The following is a 6,000-nucleotide window of genomic DNA, read 5'->3' on the forward strand; positions in this document are numbered from 1 at the left end:
CCCTCCCTGACCTAGGGGTGCTGAGGCCAACTGTAGCTCCCTTGGTAAAACGAGTTAGCAGACTGGGATCAAACCTAGGATCTTCCTGGTCTGTATGGTTGGGCACTGCACATGGGCAGCTGTCCGGGCAGCTATGTGTGTATTATAAATAGTAACAAATGCAGAGTGCCTTTCAAAAAGCAACACTGGGCTTTAATATCTGTTCTCCAGTGTTGTGTCTTGGATCAAGAGTCAGACTAGATACTGCAAGCACAAAGTAAGTGTGACCGTAGTCCTTTATTGCAGATCTCAGAGTACCTCTCCAGCCTGTGAGGCCTCCTTATATACAAGTGCTCCCAAGGGATTGTGGGATCCCTTGGGATTCAAGGGGATAAGCCCTCTGGTGGTTAGACATGGTAATTACAGGTTTACATACATAACATCCTGTGTTATTGCTGTACCTCCAGCGTGATCCCACCACCAATCACACCTTCTCCTCCCCTCCCCTTTTAGCATTCCGGAGGGACCACGCCCTCTGCAGCACCCACGTCCATTCCTCAATCAACCCCACAGACCCTCCCCTTCTATATTGAAATCCCTGTTGATTATAGTAGGTGTCTCAGTGATGTGAAGGCTATTGTTGGATAAAATCAGAATAGTGCCACACAGAAGAAGGCCATTCAGCCCATCAAGTCTGCGCCAGCTCTTTCAAAGAGGGATCCAGTTAGTACCACTTCCTCGCTCTTTCCCCATAGCCCTTCAATTTTTTCTCTTTTAAGTATTTATCCGATTCCCTTTTGAAGGCTACTATTGAATCTGTACCCACCACCCTATCAGGTAGTACATTCCAAATCCTAACCACTTGTTGTGTAAAAACGTTTTTCCTGGTCGCCTCTGGGTTTTTTGCCAATCACCTTAAATCTGTTTCCTTTCGTTACGGACACAGCGTCCATTGGAAACAGTTTCATTTTATTTACTCTATCGAAATTGAAAGAAGTATAAGTAAATCGCTGTTTCACCTGGAAGGAGCGTTTGGGGCCCTGGATAGTGGGAAGGGGGAGGTAAAAGGGAAGGTGTTGCATCTCCTGCGCTAGCACGAGAAGGTGCCTTGGGAAGGGGAGGGTCTGTTGGGTTGATTGAGGGTCATCCACCTTGGGAAAAAAAACAGTAAAAGGGAATATTATTTGAATGGGGAGAAATTACAACATGCTGCGGTGCAGAGGGACCTGGGGGTCCTTGTGCATGATTCCCAAAAGGTTAGTTTGCAGGTGCAGCAGGTAATCAGGAAGGCGAATGGAATGTTGGCCTTCATTGCGAGAGGGATGGAGTACAAAAGCAGGGAGGTCCTGCTGCAACTGTACAGGGTATTGGTAAGGCCGCACCTGGAGTACTGTGTGCAGTTTTGGTCACCTTACTTAAGGAAGGATATACTGGCTTTGGAGGGGGTACAGTGACGATTCACTAGACTGATTCCGGAGATGAGGGGGTTACCTTATGATGATAGATTGAGTAGACTGGGTCTTTACTCGTTGGAGTTCAGAAGGATGAGGGGTGATGTTATAGAAACAGTTAAAATAATGAAAGGGATAGACAAGATAGAGGCAGAGAGGTTGTTTCCACTGGTCGGGGAGACTAGAACTAGGGGGCACAGCCTCAAAATACAGGGGAGCCAATTTAAAACCGAGTTGAGAAGGAATTTCTTCTCCCAGAGGGTTGTGAATCTGTGGAATTCTCTGCCCAAGGAAGCAGTTGAGGCTAACTCATTGAATGTATTCAAGTCACAGATAGATAGATTTTTAACCAATAAGGGAATTAAGGGTTACGGGGAGCGGGCGGGTAAGTAGAGCTGAGTCCACGGCCAGATCAGCCATGATCTTATTGAATGGTGGAGCAGGCTCGAGGGGCTAGATGGCCTACTCCTGTTTCTAATTCTTATGTTCTTATGTTCTTATGTAGGAGTGGACCGGGGTGTTGCGGAGGGAGCGGTCCCTTTGGACTGCTGAAAGGGGAGGGGAAGAGGAGGTGTGATTGGTGGTGGGATCATGCTGGAGGTGGCGGAAATGGCAGAGAATTATCCGTTGAAGGCTGGTGGGGTGAAAGGTGAGAACAAGGAGAACCCTGTTATGGTTGTGGGAGGGTGGGAAAGGGGTGAGACAGAAGTGCGGGAAATAGAACGGACACGGTCAACCACAATAGAAGGGAATCCTCGGTTGAGAAAAAAGGAAGACATATGGTAAGCATTAGTATGGGAGGTGGCGTTGTCAGAACAGATGTAATGGAGATGGAGAAACTTGGAGAATGAAATGGAGTCCTTACAGGAAGCGGGGTGGGAGGAAGTGTATTCCAGGTACCTGTAGGAGTCAGTGGGATTACAGTGAATATTTGTTAATAACCTATCCCCAAAAATGGAGACAGAGAAGTCGCGGAAGGGAAGGGAAGAGTCAGAGATGGACCATGTGAAGGCGAGGGAAGGGTGGAAATTGGAAGCAAATTGAAGGACATTTTCTAGTTCCGGATGAGAGCAGGAAATGGCTCTGATACAGTCGTCAATGTACTGGAAAAAGAGGCGAGGGAGGGCATCTGAGTAGGACTGGAACAAAGAATGTTCCACACATCCCACGAAAAGGCAGGCATAGCTAGTACCCAAGCAGGTTCTGATAGCAACACCTTTAATTTGGAGAAAGTGAGTGGCGTCAAAGGAGAAGTTGTTCAATGTGAGAACAAGTTCAGCCAGGCGGAGGAGAGTAGTGATGGATGGGGACTGGTTGGGCCCTTATTCAAGGAAGAAGTGGAGTGTCCTGGTGGGGGAAGGAGGTGTAGAGGGATTGGATGCCCATAGTGAAAAGGGAGATGGTTGTGGCCAGAAAACTGGTAACTGTTAGTGGCGGAGTGCATCAGAAAAGTCGCGATTGGAGGTGGGAAGAGACTGGACAAGGGGAGAAAAAATAGAATCGAGATAGGAAGGGATAAGTTCCGAGGGGCAAGAACAGGCTGAAATGATGGGTCTAACAGGGCAGTCCTGTTGGGGGTTCTTGAGAAGGAGGTAGAAGCGGGCTGTGCGAGTTTGGGCAACTATGAGGTTGGTGGCCGTGGCGGGAAGATCTCCAGAGGAGATGAGGTCAGTGACAGTCTTGGAAATGATGGCTTGATGTTCAGTGGTGGGGTCATAGTCCAAGGGGAGGTAAGAGGAGGTGTCAGAGAGTTGCCGATCAGCCTCCGCAAGGTAGAGGTCGCTTCGCCAAACAACAATAGCGCCACCCTTGTAGCATGTTCAATGACAATGTTGGGGTTGGATCTGAGGATGGAGTGCTGCAAGTTCAGAGGGAAGTAGGTTGGAATGAGTGAGGGGAGCAGAGAAATTGAGATGGCCGATGTCACAGCAGTTCGCAATGAAAAGATCAAGAGAGGATAAGAGGCCAGAGGGAGGGGTCCAGGTAGAACGAGAGTTCTGAAAACGGGAAAAAGAGTCAACTGTGCGGGGGGAGGGGGGGGGGAAACTCCTGGCCAAAGAAGTGGGCAGGGAGGTGAAAGCGATGAAAAGAGAGCTCAACGTTATGCCGAGCTCGAAATACATTGAAGTGGGGGCGTAAGGGGATGAAGCTCAGGCCTTTGCTGAGGACTGATCGTTCGGGGTCAAAGAGAGGAAGGTCAGAGGGGATTGGAAGGAGGGAAGTGAAGGTTTCAGAGGGATGTTGGTGTCCAAGAGTTCTTCTGTACCCTCTCCAAAGCCTTCAAGGTCTTCCTAAAGTGTGGAGCCCAGAATTGGACACAATACTCCAGCTGGGGCCAAAATAATATTTTTTGAGGTTTAGTATAACATGTTGTTTCACTGAAGTTGCATGTTCTAATCGTTAATAACTAGGGCAGGTATTTGTATCATGATGATACCGTTTGTACATGTCCAGAGTAGACTCAGCCTGAAGCCAGGAGGCAATCAGTGGGCCTGCACTCCACCCAGTTATACTGTCACCGTGATCACTTTCCCATTAGAATAATTCATAAAAACAAATTCTGCCAACCTGGCGTTGGGGTCTGCAGAATATTTAGCCTCTGACCTGCATCTTGTCTCCCTCCTTCAGGCTGTAGTTTTCCTTCTCGGCCACGATCTCCACGGCCAACTCCCCCTTCAGCTCCTGGATGCTGGTGTTGCCAAGATCATCGCTCACAAAGTTCTCCAGGTGAAGCCCTTCAAGTACAGAGATTTAGGGTGGAATTTTAACAGCAAAGAGTGAGTGGGTATGGGAGTCGTCTTCTTCATCTTAGGCAGTCCCCTGGAGTCGAGGAAGACTTGCTTCCACATTAACATGAGTTCTCAGGTGACTGATGAGACCAATGGGGGATCTACAGTCTCTATCACAGGTGGGGCAGACGGTGGTTGGAGGAAAGGGTGGGTGGGGTGTTGATATGTCATACGTTCTTTCCGCTGTTTGTACTTGGCTCCCGCGTGCTCCCGGCGAAGAGACTCGATGTGTTCAGCGCCTTCTCAGATGCTTCTCCTCCATTTTGAGCAGTCTTGGGCCAGGGATTCCCAAGAGTCGGTGGGGATGTACATTTTTTTCAAGGAGGCTTTGAGAGTGTCTTTGAAGTGTTTCCTCTGCCCACCGGGGACTCGCTTGCCGTGTCAGAGCTCGGAGTAGAGCGCTTGTTTCGGGAGTCTAGTATCGGGCAAGCGGACAATGTGGCCCGTCCATTGGAGCTGATCGAGTGTGGTCAATGCCTCGATGCTGGGGATGTTGGCCTGAGAGAGAACGCTGACGTTGGTGTGCCTATCCTGCCAATGAATTTGCAGGATCTTGCGGAGACAGCGTTGGTGGCAGGTGGGTGGTTAAATGCACTGAAATTGACAGCTCGTCGGGAAGCCGGTTCCAACCGACCAGCTTCAATGGGAGTTTGCTGTTTCACAGCACTTTTTAGTTCCTTCTTTAATGTCTAACGTATTTCATTTTGATAACAGATCACCAAGATGAGAAACCGTGGTCTGAGATTGAGCTAGTAAGTACTCAGAGTTAAATCTCCTCTACTGGGAAAAATACAAAACGGTGTTTTAACAGAATAAATCTATAAATGTATTCCATACTTTCATGTGTATCTCCCTCCCTGTCTCTCTCCCAAACCCTTGCCCCCTCAACAGTCTCTTGCTATATGCATCTCTGGAAGAAATGTTCCCTTTCATTTTTTTTTGGGTGCAGCCCGTTCAAAATAACACACGTGACATAGACATAGACATAGAAATTTACAGCGCAGAAGGAGGCCATTTTGGTCCATTGTGGTCGCTCGGCCGACAAAGAGCCGCACGGCCCTCGGTCAGCAGCCCTGAAGGTTACATATAAACCTTCGAATAATGAACAATGGCGGAAAGGTAAAGAGCACCCAGCCCAACCAGTCCGCCCCACACAACTGTGACACCCCTTATACTGAAACATTCTACACTCCACCCCAACTGGATCCATGTGTTGTCCTGGGAGAGGCAAAAACCAGATAAAAACCCAGGCTGATTGGGGAAAAAAATCTGGGAAAATTCCTCTCCATGTGTGGTTTTTCCTATTTAAAAGCTGGTGAGCCGGCTGCATGGGGAGTTGCTGAACTATGAATGGCTGTGCAGCTTAAAGGGAACATTGCTCTGATTCATTTCAGTAAGAGAAAAAAAAAAGAAAAAATTAGTATTCACATAGCGCCTCTCACTGTCCCAGGACATCCCAAAGCGTTTCAGAGCCAATGAAGTACTTTTGACGTGTAGTCACTGTTGTAATGTAGGAAATGTTATGTCCTTAGATGCTCTAACAATGACTCCACGAAGCAGTGTGTTGTACTTGAACTGTAGTGACCTTAGTCCTTTATTAGTTAACTCCAGAGTGAGGATCACACCTGGTGGCCTGCCTTTTATACTAGGCCAGGCACACCTGTACAGGTAACCTATGAGTCTCCCACTGCTGTGCCCTCTGGTGGCACACCTTGTGATAGTACCAACAGTGGCCATGTAAGATACATGACATCACTCCCCCCTGAACCCTCAGTGCAAAT

The sequence above is a fragment of the Pristiophorus japonicus genome, chromosome 22, assembly GCF_044704955.1.
Source record: "Pristiophorus japonicus isolate sPriJap1 chromosome 22, sPriJap1.hap1, whole genome shotgun sequence".
Lineage (NCBI taxonomy): Eukaryota > Metazoa > Chordata > Chondrichthyes > Pristiophoridae > Pristiophorus > Pristiophorus japonicus.